Genomic DNA, 22,661 nt, shown 5'->3' on the forward strand with positions numbered 1-22,661 from the left:
ATTTATGGTGGTGTTTTCCAGGTATAGGCTACATCTACACTAAGAGGGGCTTTCTGGTTGGCTAGAGTGGCAAAACTGAAGTGTTGACTAGCCCTGAATTTTGGAGAAATGACTTCAGGAGAAGCAGTCATGTTAAAGTCTTGTAACTTGTATTTGTTTAAAATAGTGTGATACTTGACAATGATGCTGCTGTTGAACTGATGAGTGGTTCTGCAGCTTCTGTGAGTGTGGACTGGAAACAGGGAGGGAGTGTTGGTTGGAAAGTTTGCCTGTTGTTGAGCGTTGAGTTTTGTGGAAGTGTTCTGGAGGGGCCGGAAGTTTGTGCTAAGGGGGTGGATTTGGGCTCCACAGCTGTTAGGGACTGATGCATGATGGTTCTTTTATTTTACGGTTCCCTCAGGAGCACACATTAGAATCGGGGACCCATTCTGCTAGGTGTTGTCTGCAGAGAGAAACTGGGCTTCTGCTCTAGAGAATGTAATATCTTAAGCCTTAATGCTGCAATCTCAGATATCCCCAAATGCCTGTAGTGAGTTCTGCTGACTCCACTGGGACTCAGTGCAGGTGTAAGGGTTTCCCCCGGAGATCAGCTTGCAGGATCAAGCCCTAGGAGGTGTGATGTACAGAGACAATAACAAATACTTCTTTCACCTTGGTTAAGCCTTTACTTGGAAGTGGCTAAGGGAGGCTCAGATGGGCAAATTGCTTGATTAGTTGAATGTTCCTAAGCTCTGGAATGCTGACATGAAAGTGCCTTGCCCTGCAGTGGTGTCACAAGACAGTTCCATTGTGACTTGGCTTTCACAGGGCCAGGGGGAATGTCTCTGAAATAGACCTGTCATATGGATTTTAGATACATATACATACAGGTTACAACTATGCTGTATAATTAAAGTAACAGTCGTTATCTGAAAAAATGAAACGCTTCATTAATGTTTCTGATGTCAGGATATTGCTGTTTATTTTAACGTCCTATGACTTCATTTCACAACTGTTTATGGTCAGAATAATTTAGCCAGACTGACTGATACTGTTAGAAGTGTATCGAGGTTATTTTATAAAACATCTCGCATGATGGGTGCTTATGGAAATGAGGTCCCTGTTATGTTGGCTTCGGACAAGTGTAAGATGGGCAGGAGCTATGCAAGTCTTCATCTCTCTGCAGATGCACCTCAGTTCCCACTTGCAGCATCTCTGCACTTCTTGTCTTTGATTCCCACAATGGCTAATCTTCATGGAAGCTGGGTGCCTCCTCTCAGATGATGGGCACTCTCAACTCCTACTGAATCTATATAGGATCAAAGGGTGCTTAGCACCTTGCAGTATGGGACCCCACAGCTCTGCTAATGCATCCCAATCCTGCCATGCAGCTCTCTTGTCATTCTAGTCCCGGGCGGTCTCTTTTGAACGCTTTGTTGTGTGGGTGAATTTCACCTTTTCCAAGTGATGGGAACATAGAAACACCTTGTTCTGAAGTGTTCTCAACACCAAAAAGTCACTTTCCCAAATCATTTAGAAAACTGTTGCCCATGTGAAATCGTGATGATAAAACAGTTCTTCCTGCTGAGTTTGTTTATGAGAGTTTGACAAATCTGAAAGGAAATGCTCTTTGGAGAGAGTGCTCCCCTTACTGCTGGGCCAAGTGGTTTTCAAATATTAAATCTGAGTGCCGCAGCATGGTTCATTATAGACAAACGTATTAATAATAGATTGCTAAAATGAGTAAAGCAGGAGCGCAGATAAGGTTGGTTTGTTTTTTAAAGAGAAGGGTAATAGATTTGGAGCTACTCATATGAAGAAAAGCAATTCCTTTTGGCTTTTGTTGCAGTTGTTTATACACATTGCTGCGTCCTTTCTCTCATTTCCCTCTACGGAAACGTCCTTTGCTTCATGCTGAACCTAGCAGTTTTGCAGTTCTCTCCTGCTTGCTCACTGGTTGGCCCCAACAGTGATTGGGGCACCCTAGTGCTAGATGAGGTCTAATGACACAATAGAGCAAGGTGACCAAACTTATAGACCCTCCGAGCCGCATACGGTGATCTTCAGAAGTTTTAGAGCCGGGGTGTGCCTGCTGAGACTCGGTGCTTCAGCTGTGTAGGGTGCACTTGCTGGGGCTGAAGCCCCAGGACTGCCCTCCCTGCTCTGCAGACGCCAGTGGCGTGTATGTGTGTGTGTGTGGGGGGGTCAGGTACCCCTCCTCCAGCTTTTCCAGGATTTGCTGGCCCCACTCCATCACATGGTGCCGCAGGGCCGCTTCCCTGCATGGCAGCTGCTGGAGCTGGCAAGCTGGGGGCTACGGGCCTGTTCTTCCCACGCAAACAGCTGGAAGCTGCAGGGAGAGTCACTATCCCTCCCTTCAGCTCCCAGCTGTTTGCCTCTCCATGTGGAGCTAACATCTGGGAGTTGCAGGGAGGGGCCACTGAGGATAAGAGGGGACACGACTCGAACTGTTGCCCCCCCCCCACACACACACACTCTCAGCAGGCACCAGTCATCTCTGGCAGAAGCCGCTAGCCTTGCCACCCCGCTGCAGTATAGAAGCAGTCTGGTAGGTGGAGAATGGAGCGAGGAGCCTCCACGAGCTGCACTTCAACTGCAAAAAAGTCTCAGGCAGCTCCCGAGCAGCGTTTTGGCCACCCCTGTAATAGAGACTTGCTGTCCCGAAGAGCTTACACTCTAAATAGGTGGGACAGGCAAAGCCTGGCAGGGCATAGGGGAAGCAGAAAGTGGTGAAGTGGCTTGTCCATTGCCTTGCGGTAGGTGGCTGGCAGCTGGAAATATAACACAGGTCTGTAGAATCCCAGCCTTGTGCCCTAGCCACTGGGCAATATGCCCCTCATCTTTTTAATTTGTAACAAACTTATTTGATGATGCGCTTGGCATGCTGGTAGAGATGCATTTGGTCCACTGTCTGGACCAAACTCCTTGCAGCCAATGGACCTTACCCTAGGGATGAATCTGGCCTTGCTAATTTGGAAATGTTGTTTAATTGGGCATACGAAGCTTTAAAGCAAGATCTCTAGTCCTGTTTTTGAAAGCCAGTTGTCGTGCAGGGAAAGGGAAGCTTTAAATCATGCAGGGTGCAGTGTATCAGCAAAAGGCAAACAATGCCTATTGCGTATCTCTCCCAAAAGAAGGAAGTTATAGGAATGCCAGCACCAGATCTTGTTGAAGAGAAGTGAGATATTTGCTGAAGAAAAACTGGTTTGTTCTTGTAGCAGTATAGTGGTTTGGCCACTCAAGTTTCACGCTGTGCAAAATCTTGCATGACATGGTTTCTTTTTTCTTATCTGAAATCAACAGAGAAAACTGTCAGAGTAGTTCTGCTGGGCTGACATCTCTACAGATGCCAAGGGACAGGCAGATTAAATTGTTTACCAGCATTTGTTTTCTTTTCCCCAAAGCAAATACTGTAAAACCAAGTGACATTATTGCTAGCCTGTTTGGCAGCTCTGGAATCTGAATTCCTTTCCTCCTGCACAGAACAGGTGCAGCATGAACAGTGCAAACCTCCCTCATCCTGCTCCATCAACCTGACCTTGAATAATTCACTTTCTATGCCATGAATGGTGTTGATTGCAATACTGGCATCTGCCTTGAATCCCACCAATTTATATCCCAGGCCAGCAGATAGCCAGCAGATGGTAAGGACTTTTTAACTGGTACTAACCTAGCTTGTATTTGAACTTGTGATGGATAGTTGAAAGGTTACCAGATCCCTCAATATAAGACACATAAAAGCCTCGGATGTTGAAGGATGTGCGTGTTAAGATGTTTTGCTATTCAAATACATGCAGTCTATGACTGTAAGCATGTAACCCAGTTTAACTGTCTGTTACCTTGGCCTGTAATTTGCAGCGTTGCTATTACTGTGAAGATCTTGGAGTTTTTTGTTCAGTATAGAAACAGCATCAAATTATATTCTTTGGGTTAGTTTTGCGTGCTCTGAGGCATTGCTGACAAAGAGAGAGGTTTTCATCAGGTTAATTCCCACCTCCTTATTGTAGGGAAACAGATTTAGATCAAACTGTTATGAAATGTATTTAAAAAATACATTATACATGAGAGCTGTGATGCTTGGATTAAAAAAAAAAAAGTGTAGGCGTTTGGAGTAGCAGCCCCATTAATTTTTTCCCCTTAGTGTGAGTTGTCACTGGATCAGATCCTAGCCTAGTAACTAGACTATCCAATGGTTGGAATGCATTGCTGCAGCCTGTCACCCTTTGAATGAGATCAGTGCTCATAGCAGGACTGAAAAATAACTAGGACAAATCCATCTAGTACTGCAGGGCAAATTTAAGAACAGAGGAGGTGAGTATGTAAGTAAGGCCTGGTCCACACTACGCAGTTAAATCGATTTAAACAGCGTTAAATCGATTTAACGCTGTACCCGTCCACACTACAACACACTTTAAATCGATTTTAAGGGCTCTTAAAATCGATTTCTGTACTCCTCCCCAACGAGAGGAGTAACGCTAAAATCGATATTACTATATTGTTTTAGGGTTAGTGTGGACGGAAATCGAAGTTATTGGCCTCATCATTTTACAGTAGCTACCCACAGTGCAACGCTCCAGAAATCGATGCTAACCTCGGACCATAGACACACACCACCGAATTAATGTGCCCTAGTGTGGACGCATAAAATCGATTTTATAATATAATATAATAATTTAGTTATTTCGATTTTATGCTGTAGTGTAGACGTAGCCTAAGATGCAGTAGCAAGCTCTGCCGAGCGACCCTTATCCAACACTTCACCGTCTAACGGTGGTTATCATGTTTCCTTCTGTTCTGTGCCTTTGAACCTTTGGACGTTTCTTGCTGTTTGTGCTGCAGGGGAAAAAAACCTCCATTTGTTAGAACGAAACCTTTCCGGACCAAGACCACATGGGTCCCTGGCTCCTGATCATGAATCCGCAGCTTGTCTTATGTTGACAGCATTAAAGATCACTAACTGTCAGAGAACTAAAGTTCCCATTGTTTCATTGGATAATTTCTTTTGAAAGCCCTGGGCTGGAGGCTGTGCGGGGATTAGCTGATAGGCCTTGTGTCTGCTATATTATTCCTTGATGCTCTGCCTCAAGATGCAGGTTTACCACAGCATAGTCAAGCTAGTTGAATTCTGAGCTATCCTGGAGCATCGCAAATTGGCTGATTCTGTTAGTGTTTGTTTAGTGCTAGCAATGTTCTGGATAGGCCGCTCACAAATATTGTTAGTCCCTGTCCCCAAAGAGCTTATAAAACCTGTACCCATTCTGCCATCACACAGGGGTCGTGGGCAGACAGGGACTTGAACCCAGGTCTTCCGAGTCCTAAGCTGGTAGCCTAGCCACTGGCTCCAGCTGCAGTTCTGCAGGGGGGCTACTCATACAACAGGAGTGACTTGTCTGTAATAGCTGGGACTTTCATTGCAAGTTAACTGCAATTTGCAATGTGTCACTGAACAAGCAATGAAAAAAGCAGACAACGCATCATACGTTCACTTTGTTCATCGGTTATGTTGACAGTTGTATTTTGAATTATTCATGGTGCTCTGTTATTCAAGGTTAGCTGGGAAGCAAGAGTGATCCTTGTAAACTGTTTGTGTGGAGGGGACATTGGTGTGTAGATTTTTAAAAGCACGCAGATGAATGGCAGATGAGACAATGCGCTGGACGCAAGCTGCTGGCCGTCCTCTGAGATGGGCAGTTCAGTAGATGGGACAAGTAACCCTTGTGAACTACCGAAAGAGGCTAAAGGTTCAGAGAAAGTTGTACGAAGCGGTGTTTCATGCTTAAGGGAGTTGGGTTACCTGCAATGAAAACTGCAGTGGAAATCTCTTGCTGAGGATATTTCAATAGGTTCCAATCCCGCAGGCCACTCCACAAGTTTCTGCCCACGTACAAAGCAGCTTGCCAGGATCAGACCTTATCCTGGAACAATGCATATGGGGGAAGAGGGACTGTAAAGGTTCCAGTGAAGCTTTGATTACAGTATAAAAGTACCTTCACTGAAAGAAGATACCAGGTACTAAAGGGATGTTTAATCTAGTGGAGAAGGGCAGAACAAGAATCAGTGGCATGACGCCAGACACATTCAAATTAGAAATTAGGCCCAGTTTTTTAGCAGTGAAGGTGATACACCATGGGAACAAACTAGCAAGGGAGGTGGTGGATTTTCCATCTCTTGATGTCTTCAGACCAAGATCTGGATGTCTTCCTGGAAGATGTGCTTTAGCCAAACACACATTATTGGGCTCCATATAGCCCATAAAGGATGTGCTTTTGTCTGTTCCCCGAAGCTTCAGGGATGTGCATGTACAATGTTCTTTTGACTAACATCATTCCTGTGGTTAGACTACACACAGCTGAACACAGTCGAGTCAGGTCCGCTGGAGGGGTCCACTTGCAGAGGCAGTGCTCCTGGTATCTGGTGGTCTAAACCTGGATCTCTGCTCTCCACAGGATTGTCCCAGTGGTGTACGGTTGTTGGGGAGGGTGAGAGAGCCTCTGAGTAGCCAGGTCCCATTCTAAGGACTTAGCAGAGTAGAACCAGTTGTAGTGTGTTTGTATGGCACTAAAGCTTAGGAGCCTGCTATGGACCAGGCACCCTCTGTGCTAGGAGCTGTACAAACACAGAACAAAAATTCTCTGCCCTAAAGAGCTTATGGTCTCATTAACAAGGATTCTAAGGCCAGGCCATTGAATTCATTTCTGAAGCAAGCAGAGAGTCAGTGGTGTACCAGTGAGGGCAGGTAGATGCTGTGTGATGGCTGCACACTGAAAGAGGTTTGCAGTACTCTTACCTGGAGGTCATGAGACTGTGGATCATGGTGCCTCGGTCCCCTCATCAGAGACTGTCTCTTTCCAGTTGGAGATGCAGGAAAGCCTGCAACAGTTTGCATGTACATGTGTAGTGAGGAGTTCATCGCGACCTTGACAGTCATTGATCCAGTGCCTGTCCTCAGTATGATTAAAGCACTGGCAAGTTCCCCTTCTTTCTAACATAGACTCCAGGCAGCAAAGGCAGGAGCAAAGCTGGCTGATTGGGATTCATGTGAACTTCACACTTACAGAAGGTGTCAGGGTGGTGAGAAAAAGTGAACAGAATTAGCAAAGATGTAACCCTGTGCGTGTAGAGAGAGAGCAACCCTTCTTTCCCTAATGTGTCACTGGAATCTTGCTGTGTTCTGTGCAGCAGCTCAGGCAGATGCTAAATTCTGTGGAGTTGGTCAGCTGTTCTCTTCTGTTAATGAGCTGAGCAGTATCTGTTAATGGGCATCCCTCTCCTCTGGCATTTGCTCCTTTCTCTTTGTTGAGTGAGTTGCCTCTTCATAGCTCATCGTAAAAGTAACAGCCTATAAACCCTGGCGAATGTTAGATGTTTCCCATTGTATGGAGGTTATTAGTTTCAGAGACATGTGTTTGACCAGTGTATTATTAAATCATTCTGTAGCATTTATGTTGCAGTAGTATCCTCTGACCCCAGTTGGGATGGAGGACTCTGGGCTAGGTGCTGTGTGAACCTGTAGACATGTACTCTGACCCAGACAGCTTTCAAGCCAAAAACATACGTGTAGGGAGGGAACACTTGAAGGGAGGAGAAAGAGAACTGTTTTCACTTGCATGGCAGGAAGTGACCTATTTCCTCCTGGAGCACAAGTGGTAACTCCACCAAAGCCAAACATTCCTTGCATTGTGTTGTAAGGCTTTAGAAATGAGGCATTTGTCTGTGTGATCCTGCATGCCTGGCTGACAAAAGGTATGTGAATTTTTGTGGCGAAGAGCTGTTAAAAGATGGAACTATTTGGCTTCATCACAACAGAATTAATACAGCGGGTATTAACTTCAGACAAACAAAATTACTGTAAATAAATGTTAGTCTCTAAGGTGCCACAAGTACTCCACGTTCTTTTTGTATAAAAGAAGGTAACTTCTCCTGTCTTGTCACTGTGAACTGATTCTCTCCACCTTTTTTTTTTTTTTTTTTAAATCGAGGGCATTTGTACCATGCTCATCATTGTGGGCTTACAAAAGCTATTTTAATGAGGATCTCTGTGTCTTCTCTCCCTTCAGTCCCTCCATTGTGGGATTTTGTCTTGTGGTAGGAAGGCTAGAAAGGGAGTTTTTGCCTTTTGCTTGTGTGGCGAGATTCATGATTGTTCCAATCCCCCATGAAAGAGAATTCTGCGCTCGTTAGGCTAGCTCTGTCTTCAATCTCACCCTTGAGGTTGATGGTTTCTTAGGAACTGAGTGAGTGCTTTGGGTGGGGACTGCATAGAATGCACTGTAATGGGTCTCTGAGTCCTTCCATAAGACACAGGTGGAGGGAGATGGTGCTTGTGGGGGTGCTGAGAGTCTGTCATGTTTAGACAGCTCAAGCCAGAGTGCCTTGAAGATGACTGAACCCAATGTAATGAGGAAAGGACTGGGATGTGCATTTGCCAGCCTGTGTTAATAGCAGGGTGGCTGCTCCGTTTTGAATCAAGTGTCGAGCTATTTCTGGGTCAGTTTTCTGTTCCTAGGTACAGCGTGCTGCTGCTGCCGTTGAGCCTAAAGATCACAGATGCTCATATCACTGTGGCCAAGTGTGAATTCGACAGTACGGCGCACAATCTGATTGTCATCTGAATTGCGCTGCCGTAAAATTACCCCTGGCACGTCTCCCAAGGAGAAATCGCCCTTCTGGGGTTCTCTTTGTTCTGATAAAGCCTGTCTCTTCTGTTCTTTGCCCATGGCCATGATATGGTGTGTTCTGCAGCTGCTGCTTACTGTGTGGCATTTATTCCTGGTCTGTCCTGGCCTGCAGCTCTTCTTTGCATCTCAACCTGCTGAGATTTGACCGGGGAATGCTCTTCTTAAATATTACAAATGCTTTCCAATCTAGGAGGCCCTTCCCCCTGTAATGGGCAAGGAACAAGCATAGTTCTATAATGATCCTTCGTCAGCTATTGCCTGGTTTAACCTGCATGGACAGGAATTCCACCCATATATAAATGGTATATATAAATGGTGCAAACTTATCCTGATTTTCTTGGAAGATTGATCTTCTCAGTCTCTATCAGGTCCTATCTAGTCCATCCCCTGGCCAAGGCGGTGTGGTTCCCCATAGGACCTTTTCTAATCCTTTGTCCAGCCCAATTGTAAGTTTCCATCATTTCCCTTAGGACACTGTTCAGTAGTCGGATAAACTTCACTGTTAGGAAGCTTCACCTGCTAGGTTTATGCATATATTGTACTGCTGTTTGCCTAGCTCTTAATTCTAACGTATGGTTCTAGTGATACTTACTGATTTAAGGAATATATTGTAAAAATCTTTTCTTTGGCTGTTATCCTCCATGTGATGCAGCTTTATAAAACCAGAGAAATGGTCACTATTGCTGTCCAGTATAATTGGAAAGTAGATACGTAACTGATGAGAGCATTATACTGTATGCTGGGGAATTATACCGTGTGCTAACCTGAGAGGAACATCATCCTATGGCTGTTTGAAGGTTTACCTAGTTCCCAGTGGGCTGGTGGCCACCCCCTCCTCTGTTTTTACCCCGCCTCTGTCCTGTGCCCACAGGGACCCTGGCTTTGGACAGTCTTGGCTCAAGAGAGGTGAACATAACTGCTTCCAGAGCCAGCCATTCACCCAAGAGGAAGGGGTTGCAGAAATGATCCATTTTCTCTTTCCCTTTCCAGCTGCTACCTCTACAGCATTCCCAGCCCCCTGCCGGTCCTAGGGCAATAAGGGATTTGAATTCAGATCCCACTGCATTAGACTCTTAGGGTACATCTTCACTACAGTAAAAGAGCCATGGCATATCTGGGAGTCAGCTGACTCAGGTTCGCAGGACTCAAAATTATGGGGTTAGATGTGTCCTTAAAGCTGCTTTTTATTTAATCCAAGATGACAGGTGTATTTTTGGTGGACCAGGGTGAAACTGTAGATTCTGGTCTTTGACTTGCCTCAGCTGACTGGGCCAGTGCTAAAGTTTGTATCATTGCCCATAGCTCCAGGGTGGGTCTTTTAAAAGCATATCCTCAGTAAAAGCTCAGCCCTGTGAAGTGCTGAGCACTCTCCCACTGATTTCTGGAGGAGCGGTGCTGAGTGTTTTGTAGCACCAGACCCTGTCTTCTGGGCTTTGCTTAGCGGTTAATTACTTACCCCAGATTAAAAGGGTTTTTTTGCCTTGAATCCTGTGAGCAGAGACTGTTCAGTCCCATTGTTATTAAACATGAAATTGCCTTTGCTTCATTGTTAGTGTGATAAAATGTTCCTTGAGGATTCCCATCCCTCAGGCTAGGCAGCTGATAGACAGTAAAGCTACTTGCTTCCAGCTTTCCTGCCTTCTTTTCTGTCATATAAAACAAGCCAGAGAATGTTTAGGAAGAATCCTGAAACAGAAGCCCCATTACCCAGCTTGCTAACATTCAAAACTAGACTTTAGTGGGATAAATATTAGATGCTGGCTTTCTGCTAGGCCAGTACTTTAAAAATTGGGCTCTGAGGCCCATATTTGGGGCAGTAAGTAAATGGCCTGATTTTCAAAAGGTTGAGCTCTTGGCCTAGCACCTCCTGAAAATTTCAGTTTATAAAAATGTGCAATGCAATATTCTGAAAACACCATCAGACTTGTATCCAGTGATTCAAGTTTTTATGGGAGGCAATTTTAAAAGCACAGATGCAAAGCATTGCCGTGCCTTTGCTAGTCAAGGTTTAGCTTATCAGTATGGAAAGACTCTTACAAATCCCTAACCCTTTACTTCAGACTGGGCAGTTCAAAAATAAACAGCCCCATCTATTTACTCGTCAGTTTCACTTTCTGATTGTCCTGTGCGCAGTGCCACAGGGTCTGGGTTTCAGAGTCTGCAGGAAAAGGTTCAAATGGAAACCGCAAACTCTGCTCTTTTAGGAACTGAAGGGAATCATTTTAACAATGCTAGGTTTTGTAAAATCCTTCCGAGGTTCCCACCCTTTATCTTTGTGAATGACCGTGGTGCCCAGAAAAATGAAGGAATAATTGCAGTGATTCTGAGTTGGATGGGTATTGTGTATACTTAGCTGCTGGCCGTTATGGAGATACATCTGGGGCTGTCTGAAGGCAGAGGTGCATGGCCTAGATCAGGGGTTCTCAACCTTTTTCTTTCTGAGGCCCCCCCAACATACTATTAAAAACTCCACAGCCCACCTGTGCCACAACAATTGTTTTTCTCCATATAAATTCTACGGTTGGCATTAAGGGGTAGGAAACAGGGCAGTTGCCTGGGGCCGGGCGCACCGCAAAGCTAAGTTGCTCAGGCTTCATCATCAGGTGTTGGAGCTCAGGGTCCCGGGCTGCCTGCATGGTGGGGCTTCAGCTTTCTGCCCTGGGTCTTGTGAATCTAATGCCAGCCATGCTTGGCGGACCCCCTCAAACCAGCTTGCGGCCCTCCAGGGGGCCTTGGACCCCTGGTTGAGAACCACTGGCCTAGATGGATTGTTGGTCTCATGCAGTGTGGCAGTTTCTTTGGTTTTGACCTGCAGCACTTACCTGCTCCTTCCAGTCTTCCTAGCCTACTGGTGCTCTTCAGTCCCGTCCCTCAGCATCCCCTTCTACTTTGGGTACTGAGCTAACTCTTCCCATGACCTTCAGTCTTAACTTGCATTCCCTCTCTATGACCTGGACTGCTTCTGAGCATGCACCCTACTTGCCTCAAATTGTATGGTGCTTCTGTAGTTTGGCTGAGCAGAGACTGGGGTTAGTGCCAACTATCACACTTTTGCTTTTGTATGTGTCGTTGTTGTGACCTAAGCTGGAGTTGAGTCCAGGGTGTAATACGCTACAGAGGCAGAATGGTCTTGTGGTCTGAGATATGAGACCTGGGTCCCAGTCCAAGCTTTACCACTGACTCATCGTGTGACCTTGGGAAAGTCATGTCAACTCTGCTTCACTTTCCACCTTTATAAAATAGAGGTAATTCCAAGCCACTTTTGTAAAGCATTTTAAGAATGCGTTTTAATAATTAATTAATTAATTAAATTATTGATCCATTGCCTGTGCCTAATATGTAGCGTGTAGCTTTTTGGTATTAAGTTTGACTTCCTTGTTTTGCTTTGTGTTTTGGCCAAAAAAGCCCAACACAAAAAAAACCCTGACTGAATAAAAATAGAATGAAATGAGCAAAAATAATTTGCTTAATAATTTTCAGAAATGTCTTCATATCTATGGAAGGAAAAGAGATTTTTCCCCTGCAGTCTGTGCACAGAGATTGCTTAAGGCAACTGTAAATTAAATTTCCTTGTCTACATATTTATATGCCATGTACTGTAACTCATGCAGAAGAGCTTAATTTTGTGTGTGTTAGCTTTATAGATGAAGTTCTCTGCCCCAAAGAGCCCAGCATGCTGACACACTTACAGATTCTGCTCCTACCACCTGCTTCTGTCATATAGCATTTAGGTAATGATACAAGGCCTGATATTTTTCATAGCCCCCACAATCCCCATTGAAACTATATACTCAGCACTTCTGAAAATCAGGTCCTTGACACCACTGGTATATACTGCTTAGCCCGTCTCTCTCCATTTTAATGTGCCTGGTTTCAGAGAGTTTAGCCCCCAGCACTACTGTATTTGGAGGAATAGCATCAGTGCCATAGGGTAGACCACTGTTTCTCAGCCTGTTCAGGTGGCAACCCTGTATGTAAGTAAAAAGTTACTTTTTCTATAAGAGTAAAAACTGTTATCAATACTAACAGTGATATGCCTGTATAATTTATTTGCATGTGTGTTTGGAGAGGTTGACCGAGAATACTTGACCTTGAAAGGTCAGGGTGTTTAGGGAGTGAGCCTCTTTGCTTTAGCGTGTGATGAAAATCCTTGCAAACCTCCCCCACCCCCCAATTTTTATGTGACCCTTCACCCCCGGGTGTTGCGTCCCTCTGGTTGAGAAATAGTGGGCTAAACCAGTGGCTCTCAATCTTTCCAGATGACTCTGCCCCTTTCAGGAGTCTGATTTGTCTTGCGTACCTCCAAGTTTCACCTCACTTAACGACTTGCTTACAAAATCAGATATAAAAGTGCCACAGCATATTAGTAACGAAAAATGGCTGACTTTTTCTCACTTTTCCATATAATTATAAAATAAAACAATTGGAATCTAAATATCGTACTTACAGTTCAGTGTATAGTATATAGAGCAGTATGAACAAATCATCGTCTGTATGAAATTTTAGTTTGTACTGACTTTGTAGTGCTTTTTTAGGTAGCCTATTGTGTTGATGTGCCCCCTGGAAGACCTCTGCGTACCTCTGGTTGAGAGCTATTGGGTTACACAATCTGAGGGTATTTTCCCTTGCTGTGGCCATGTTTTCCTGACTTTATAATATTAAATGATAAAGGGTGATTAATAATACTTTACATAGCACCCTTCGTTCGAGGAACACAGAAGATCTTTACAAGCCGTACTTAAACCTCAGACTCACCTACCCCTCTGGAGAGTTATGCTGAAATGAGGCCTTTTTTGACAGTTGCAAGGCTCAGATACAGCATCTAGACACCTCATTTAATATCTCCATAACCAATAGAGTGAGACCTATCTGTGTGACAGCAGCACTAAGATAAGGACAAGTTGTCACTTGCCAGGGCAACGCATATGCTTTAGCACATGCTACTCCATGCATTTAATGACGCAGTTAGCTGCTTGCTTTTCCTAGGTATCTCTTTGACAGGCAGGGCCGTCTCAGCTGTCAAAGTTTTATATGGACCAAAGTTGGCTTAATTTCTTTCCCTGAATTTTCGGTTGATGCCCAGTAACTAAATCTCATTGCACGTTTGCTGCCTAGCAGAAACACAAGGTGGGTGAAGTATTCTCTTTTATTGGACCAGCTTCTATTGGTGAGAGAGAGAGAGAGAGAGCTCTGTGCTGTGTGTCTCGAAAGCTGGTCTCTCTCACCAACAGTAGCTGGCCCAATAAAAGATATGACCTTGCTGACATGGCTACACTGCATATCCATGGCTAAAGCTGTCAGAGGGAAGGTCCTTATTGCTAAGGAGCTACTGATACTTCTTAGATTGCTTTAAAGAAAGCTTTGCTGAGAAACAACCCTGCTAATGTTGCCTAGTTCCTGCATTTCTCTGCTGTTGTGATATCACTGAGACCCCACACATGGAAACCGGGTTTGTTGCTACATACCTGTGCCCCTCTTGCTGCTTTTGCCTCCTGAAGCCATAGTTTTGATTGTGGCATCATTTGTTTCCACAGCAAAAGAGAATTAATTACACCTCCATGCTCTTCTAGAATAGAAACACCCAACTGCCCTGCTTTTATTATTTGTTCTGTATTGTGGTGGCGCTGCAAGTATCAAGTGTGAACTCCTCAAGCCTTAACGTGGAGTCACAGAGAGTCCGCTTGGGCACTCTGGTCTATCTTGCCACTCAGGCAAGCTTGCCTTGGTGATAGATTGTCCCTTGCACCAAAAATCACAGCAAGATTCAGGTCACTCCTCCCAGTCCCAAAGGACCAGTCACTTTTCCCAGGACAGTTGTACCTTAGATCGCTCACCAAAGACAATGCTTGTAGCCAATCTTGTAATAAACTAACTAAAGATTTATTAAGTAGGAAAAAGAAGTGAGTTTTTTACAAGGTTAAAGCAGGTAAACATATCCGCACAAATTAGCTACAGGCTTCGGTTCCAAAAACGTAATAGCTGCTATGATACGCAAGCTCTGTATGCCCTTTAGAGCTAACCCAAGCCAAGCAGCTTGGGGATCCCTTGTTTATGCTTAAAATTTTGCCCTCTCCAAATTCCAAGCAGCACAGTGATGATGATGTCTCCTTGCTGGGAATTTTTATTCCCTTCCTTTTGAGTTCAGGCTGTGATGGGACAAGCTTTTGTACATGTCCCCTCTTCATGATGTGGGGAAAGCAATCCGAGTCTTCTGCCCACTGATGTTCCACAGTGGCATGTCTGATGTGTATAGGCCTTGTTTTGTTGGGCGGAAGATGACATTTCTTGTCGTGAACTAGTATTTCACACTTGGTAATGCTTCTCTCCTGACTAGGGGGTAGAGGGATGTGGGGGCGGTTCCAGTTTCATAGCAAACTTTTATCGTTTCAAAGCAACCACTGAAAACTCTTATAGGATACAGATATTGTAAGTGAGGTAATGCATGCAGCAGTTTACAAGCATTTCATAAAGTCTAAACATTAAACACATTCTTATAGACCTAACATTTATTTTAACAATGCTGACTCACGGGGAGCCAGACTGCTTTCTGCCTGAACATTTGTCAGTGTCCAGTGAGGCCATAGGGCCTTGGCGTAAGCTAGCGCCTGGTCTGCCAGCGTCACGATCCTGTCCCAAGCTTTCTCACTGGTTACGTTCTCTTCCCCCTTCCCACCTCGCTGTTATGTCTTTCATTCAAGTTGAAGCATCTGATTCCATGAGCAAATGGAACAGCTTCTGGGAGAGGTAACCGATGTGTTAGTGCAAGGAAGAGAAAGAAGAGCAGCTTTCATGTTTCTTCTGTCTTTAATGATTGCCACAGACTTCCAAGGTGCACTTAATTCTTAGCACTGAGGCCTTGTCTACACTACAAAGTTGCAGCGCTGGTGAGGGGGTTACAGCGCTGCAACTTAGGATGTGTACACACCTGCAGGGCATTACCAGCGCTGCAACTCCCTGTTTGCAGCGCTGGCCGTACACCCGGTCGTGCCTCGGGTGTAGAGGATCCAGCGCTGGATCACCAGTGCTGGTCATCAGGTGTAGACACTCACCAACGTTTTTGTTGACCTCCGTGGAATAAGCAGGTATCCCTGCGGTGTGCTCTGGCGTTCCCCGACCTCCCCTCCAAGCAGGTCTCCTTCCCCGCGGTTTGCTCTGGCGTTCCCCGACCCCTCCTCCAAGCAGGTCCCCTTCCCCGCGATGTGCAACGGCGCTGCAGCGTGGCCACATCTAACACCACTTGCAGCGCTGGTTGCTGTAAGTGTGGCCACTCTGCAGCGCTGGCCCTATACAGCTGTACTAATACAGCTGTAACAACCAGCGCTGCAAAATTGTAGATGTAGACATACCCTGAGATGCATCTTTCCAGCTCAGTTAGCCTGGTCATTGTGCTGTGGGAATGGCTGCTGTTGACTTGGATAAAGGCAGTCTACAGATTCTGCATGTTGCAAATAGAGAGGAAAGTAATGTTGATATGCAAAAATGCGACCTAGATAAAGGAATTGGTGTGATCTGATTTACAATGTAAATGCAACATGTGATGAGTGTCTTAAGTTTGGCAGCTGATTAAAATCCATGAGTACATTATTGTGTTAGATGACATCTAAGCAAGTTTGCGTGTGTTTACCAAAATGTGTTATGAATGAGATTAGCCTTTTTTTCACTTGTTTAATATAACTTTTGCACTCTGCAGATTGTGTGGAGGCTGATGGTAAATGTAACGCTTTCATCCTAACTTGATTAAGGCGGATGAGTCACTTGGTGATCTTTTCATGCATGCTATACAACAGCTGTTCATAATAGAGAAAAACCTTTGGGAATGGGGAAAGTTCTCCTTTGTAAAGCAATTAATATTACAAGAATACAAGCACTCGAATAAATATGTGCACTCTCTAGCCTTCTATGTGTCATTCCTTGTGTGTGTGTAACTTTTGTTTGCAAAGGCTGGAGGTGGTTTTGCATAGTTGACTATCTAGCATGAGCCCAGGAATGCTGGAATAACTTGTATAGTGAGGGTGCTGAGAGGCATTGAACCAAACTGTAAGCCCTGTATATGGTAGAAACCACCCCAGGCTTGGGGATGTGGCAGCACCCCTAGTTCCAACACTGATCCACGAGCCTGATTATCAAACAGTTAAGGTGCACTCAATGCATATTCTGTACCCAACTATTGTGTGCAGTTACACATCAATCTGGTAGTTGTGTGCACAAGTGACAGCAATCTGGGAGCAGAGGTCCCAGGGTGGTAGAAAGAAAATCTTGAAAGGTTTGTGAATCCCAGGGCGAGAGGAATTTGCCATGATAAAAGGAAGAACAACTTACTTACAGACTATCAAGAAAAGCTTCCTTGGTGGCGAGATCTATTAGTTTGTGGGCTAACCTCTCATGAGAAGTTATGGAAGCTCCATTGCTTGGCACATCTTAAAATTATTCCAGACTCTGGTCAAAACATACAGTAGAGAAGAATGTTGCACTGACAGAACGATGCACTAGGTGGGATCTAATCTATTGTTTCGTTCTGCGTATCCTAATTCAAAAATAAACTCCATGTGCCATGCATACGGGCATAATGTGGGTGAGGAGCATGGTAGTGGCAGAAAGATGCTAGCCATTTCCCCAAGAGCCGTGCTTACAATATGACTGTGTTCGCAAATGCTAGTAGAGTACTATCAGCAGTTTGCTGCTTGCAGTGTTCATACTTCCCTGCCACCCAGATAGAGAGTCTTTCCAGAAACGGCAGGTACCAAAACACCTTTTGTATTACTCTTGCTGTCCACGTATCACATCATTCCCATTTCAAACCCCATGAACCCGCTGTGCAATACACTGTAGTAGGCTGGCTAGAGAATGCAATTGATTGTCGTGCGTGGCAACATTTCTGTAACACCTTCTTCCAGGAATCTGAGGCCTTTAGTGATTTTAATGCCTCCACAAATCCCTGTGGTACAGGGAAGTACTGTTACCCCACATAAAGGATGTCAAAACAGCGATAGAAGGAATCTAAGCTAAGGGACTTTCCTAAGGCCTCACAGTGAGTCTGTAAACAGGGACATTTGGTGAGGGAGATGCCAGCTTAATTCCACGGACATACTTTGGATTAGGAGAGTTCTCTGAAGGGATGTGGTGAAGCAATGGCATATCTTGGTTGTATATATTTTTTTTAAGAGTGCCCCTCCTGCAGGGGCGGCTCTAGGCATTCCGCCATCCCAAGCACAGCAGGCAGGCTGCATTCGGCGCAGGTCTGCTGGTCCTGCAGCTTCGGTGGACCTCCCGCAGCCGTGGGACCAGCGGACCCTCCGCAGGCAAGCTGCCGAAGGCAGCCAGCAGAGCGCCCCCCTCGGCTTGCCGCCCCAAGCACGCGCTTAGAGTGCTGGGGCCTGGAGCTGCCCCTGCCCTCCTGACTGGCAATGTAATCACATCGTAACACACTGTTGCAATGGGTGTTTATGTATAGTTGCATATAGCTTGGGAGATGCTAAATTGGCATCTGGAATACCACAGGGATGGGCACATTAATGACAAATGGATCTGATGATTGCTTTCCAATGTAGAGTCAGGGCTTGTCTCCAGCTGGTTTTACTCTATAAAATATTTTTTCCTTTAAAACTCCCCATGAAGTGGAATGCGTAGAAAGATTAACACATTCCTTTCTCTTTTACTTCTTAAAAAAAAGTCTCCTGGACTTTAGGGTGCTTAACTTGATGCTGTCACTTTTCAAAATTACATATTGAGCAGTCAGTTAATGATCCCAAGTTCAGAGCCAAGGGTCCTGCAGTGATGCAGCAGCCAGCCTGTGCAGGTTCTCAGCATGATGTTTGGATGCCATTGGTGTGTTCAGCCCTGTGCAGATTTGGAGCTGCCCAGGGCCCTTTCCACTGAAGGGTTAAGGACTCTGCTAAAAACAAACCACACCTGCAAACAACTGGTTTCAGAACTCGGAGCAAGTCTACTTTGGTCTAAATTTACGCAGAAATCTGTTTGAGTGCTAAGGACTCTATTGTTCTGCTGTCAAAAGCATAGTTGTAGCAGAGGGGGATTTTCCTGTCTTCTGCTCCTTATGTATTAATTGCGAACACACAGAAAAACAAACTAAATTATCCACTGTATTGTTGGCCCTGGAAACTGGAGCCTTCCGTGAGCCGCCAAAAATGTGCACGCAGCCGATAGCACCAGAGTAAGCTTCTTCATGCAGTGTACTGTGACGTGCCTCAACCTTGTGCATGGGATAAACAGCTCTGCTCTAACAATGATGAGGTCTCCAGGCCCGTGCACATGATTGGTCTCTTTGAGTTGTGAGTGAAGGTGCCCGCTGGTGGTGGTGAGATGTGAGATTTGCCCATTGGGAGATGAATTTAGATCACTAACACATTGCACAAAGTCCTCTGGCCGGCCATCGAACGGCAAATGATATGTAGTTACTAGCACAGGCTGTATTTGAATGAGTCACCTAGAGTGATCAGCTCCATCACTTAGCTCATTCCATTTGGAGGACTCTTCAGCTCCTAGATGTTTGAGTTGGAAGGGCCTTCTATGGTCATCCACTTGTGCCCCATTCCATGGAGTTGGCTCAAATGCTGCTCTAATCCCACCAGGACTCATTAGGGCAGTGCCATAATTGCTTGAGTTTAGGAAAGGCTGGTCTTTCTCTGCTCATTGGGCCTGGCTGTAACGTCTTCATGGATTGTCTTGCACCTAATTGAAAAGGATTTTCACTGCAGAATTGCACCTTGCCGCTGGTGACCTCATCAGATCTCCTGCACAAAACCTGATCAGACTGGGCTGGTATTTGGATGGGAGACTCGGGAAGTGGAGCTGGTTCATTCTCTAGGTGTTACTTTTCTCACAGAGCTCTGATGGCCTGGGCTGCTGCTGCTGTTTTGGAGGAGTCCTCAAAGCCAAAGTCCTATACGCTTGTGGAAGCTGAAGTCCCCAGGGTCCTTTTTGGCAAGAACCGGCCCTTGACCAGATTCCAGTGTGGGTAACTACTGCCAATCTACATTATCCCTATAGTTTAAACCAAAGTACCCTTCATTTCCAACCTGAAACACTCCTGTAGTGTTCCTGTGCGCTGTGAAACTGCTGTAATGTTCTACCACACAAGTGGCTGCAAGGAATTCCTGTGTGTATAGTTTGTTCAGTAACTGTGGACTGACAGGCACTGTGAACCTTGAATTTTCTTTGCATGGTGCAGCCTATTTAATAGCAGAAAAGTAGCTGGTCAACCTATGGAAATAAGACAATGAAGATGACACATCTCTGCAAGATGCTGCAGAGGGCCTGAGGGGCACTCTTCCTGCGACATTTTTTAGTGGGAAGGGTGTACAAATTGTAACAAGCCTGGAATAAAAAATACATCTTGTTTTTATCTGAAGATATCATAGGCCCATGTTGTTCCTTCCAAGGACTTCTATTATGAAATTAGTGTTCCTTCCATTGTCTAGTTCCTTCTGGCACGTCCAGCAGTGCAGTAGGATTGAAATGTTAGCTGTGCTGTCTAACAGAATCACATCTTAGTTTCTGCGATCTGGCCTGGTTTGGGATTTTTCTCTTTTGCTGCCTGCCCCCTTCCCGAGCCTGCTTCAGAGTTTGAGGAGGAGGTGGGGGAAGAAAACATAACTAGAAATAATTTCCCACATGCCCCAGTGAGTTTAAAGCTGCAGGGGCTGTCAAGTGTTGAGTAATCTTCTGGATTCAAATACACCATGGGTTAGCGAATGGCGGGTAAATCTGTTTTGTTTTCCATGCAGTTGTTTTCAAGATAAGGCTTAACGCTGAGAGAGAATTCGAAGGGGAACTTCTGGCTGCAAATATATTTCATTAACTCACCATGGAATCTCTTCTATCTCTGTCCTAATAACAAAGCTTGATACACAGTAGAGATGGACAGCTCAGGTTCCTTACCTGTTCCTGCAGGTGTGCATGGGACATTAGGTTGACTGGGCTGTTGGCTCTTTATTTCCTTTTTGGAAGAAACTAATGATTTTAGGGATGAAATGTCAAAGTTGGGGGGAGGACAGGGGGGAAATGATTGAAATAACCTTAGTCGAAATAAATACCATTATTCCTTCTGCTCCTGTCTACTGGCTCTGCAGTGTCATAGAGAGAAAACACAGATTGATGTGTGCACTGATACAGTACCATGAACGTGAATAGCAGTTCACAGAACAAATAAAACATGGGGCCAGACTCTGATCTGTGTGACTCTGGTGCAGATCTGAAGTCACTCGATTGAAGTTGCTGTGGATTTACAGCAGCAGAACTGAGCTTAAACAGGGATCTGCTATTTGTGCATCAGAGATCTTGCAATGAAAGTTTAAGACCTGAAAACAAGTGATAACAGACAAAAGTGGGATGTAGGAAGAGGTTGCAAAGGGATGTAACTAAGCTCAGGTATGGTTGCATAGCCTTGTTATATAAAAACTTTGGGTCTGGATAATTTTTTAAAATGCTCTTTGCAATGGATATGTTGATGATTTTAATCAGTGGAAAGTAAATTACTGACACATTTGGTTTTCTGCTCAAAACTACTGGCCACGTTCACGTGCATGATATTTCTTTTTAAAAATGCAACTTAAGATGGAAAAATACGCGTCTCTGGATCAGTAACTTCAAGCACCATGCGCAGCAGCGAGGTGCCTTTTAAAAGCATGAATTAGAGGTGTATCTGAGCTCTCAGAACAGAGGTTCCGTGTCTCTGGAGTTGGATGCACAGGGTTACTGGAAAACCTTATAGAGGATTGCGTTTGCTGTGATGTGGAGTTGAGTGGCAGAGGCCGTCCATCATGAGAGTGATGCTAATTGGAGTGCTGAATGCCCTCTGCAACAGGGATGAGGCTTTGGCAGAAGGTGTATCAAACAGGACTGTGGCCTTCTCAGGTGCTTCCATGACTGATGCCATCTTGTTTGTCACCGGGAGCCACCACAGCTGAAAGCAGGAGTGTCTTCTGCTTGAGTGGAAGAGCCCTGGGGCTCCTCCATGAGTCAGATACAGAGAGGGGGGTAGTGTAAGGCGCCCTAACAAGTGGCTTACATACATCAGTGTGTGTGTGTAAGATCCCTCCTGTAGGCTAAGCTCTGGGACAGGGGTTCTCAAACTGGGGGTCGAGATTCCCTCAGGGAGTCACAAGGTTATTACATGGGGGGTCATGAGCTGTCAGTCTCCACCCCAAACCCCACTTTGCTGCAACATTTATAATGCTGTTATATATTAAAGTGTTTTTAATGTATAAGGGCGGGGGTCGCACTCAGAAACTTGCTATGTGAAAGGGGTCACCAGTACGAAAGTTTGAGAACCACTGCTCTGAGATAACTGAGAGCAGCCGTGCTGAGCAGGTTGCTAAGGGAGCAATGTGCTTTAAAGCTCAGCTGGTTGCTGAGGATCTGTAGGAAATTTTTCTTTTTAAGGAAATCTGACGTGACCAACAGGGCCTAGGCGTGTCTTCCCTGGTGATTTTGATCAAATGTATTTACAGCTCATGAGTAATTCTCCCACCGGATCCCTTGTTTGGGTGGACAGTCAGATGGCCTTTAGTTCTGGCATTCAGCATAGTGTCCTGTCCAGTGCCTGTGAGATGGGAGTTGGGAGTTGTGCCACCTTCTCTCCCGACCTCTTGGGAGACTTCAAGAATTTTACCCTAGAAGGAAGAGTTGCAAATGTCCCAGCTGCTCCCATGTTGGGACTCACCTGGCAGTGCTGGAGTGGAGGAGCACGTGCTGTTTTCAGTGTCTGTCTGCTCTGGGAGAAGAATGATACCACTTTACACACAGTCACAGCTAGCATGATTTTATTCCCAATGAGGACAGGGCTCAAGACGGCTCTCGAAGTGCGAGGGCGGATCTCGTTAATGCTGCATGATTCGCTGCCCTTGATTGGACAGTGTTTGTGTCGCCCTCTAGTGGCTGCAGCTCTAATTAGCACAAGGTCCTAATCCTGTGGCGAGAAAAGAGGTTCTCTCTTGTAACAGGAGCAGGTGGTAGAGTGGGGCT

At 45.2% G+C, this 22,661-nt stretch overlaps 1 protein-coding gene across 4 annotated transcripts in view; it reads left to right on the plus strand.

Moving 5' to 3' along the window:
- Positions 1 to 22,661, plus strand: part of KIAA0513 (KIAA0513 ortholog) — an 86,634-nt gene that overhangs the window by 6,050 nt on the left and 57,923 nt on the right. The window contains exon 1 of one of the 4 annotated variants that reach the window (XM_050923233.1): positions 11,775 to 11,923. The exons of the other annotated variants lie outside the window; for them this stretch is intronic. The gene's annotated coding sequence lies outside the window, so the exon portion shown is untranslated. Of the gene's footprint in view, positions 1 to 11,774; positions 11,924 to 22,661 lie in introns of those variants that run through there. 4 annotated transcript variants of the gene reach the window in all.

Source organism: Gopherus flavomarginatus, chromosome 14 (assembly GCF_025201925.1).
Source record: "Gopherus flavomarginatus isolate rGopFla2 chromosome 14, rGopFla2.mat.asm, whole genome shotgun sequence".
NCBI classification, from domain to species: domain Eukaryota; kingdom Metazoa; phylum Chordata; order Testudines; family Testudinidae; genus Gopherus; species Gopherus flavomarginatus.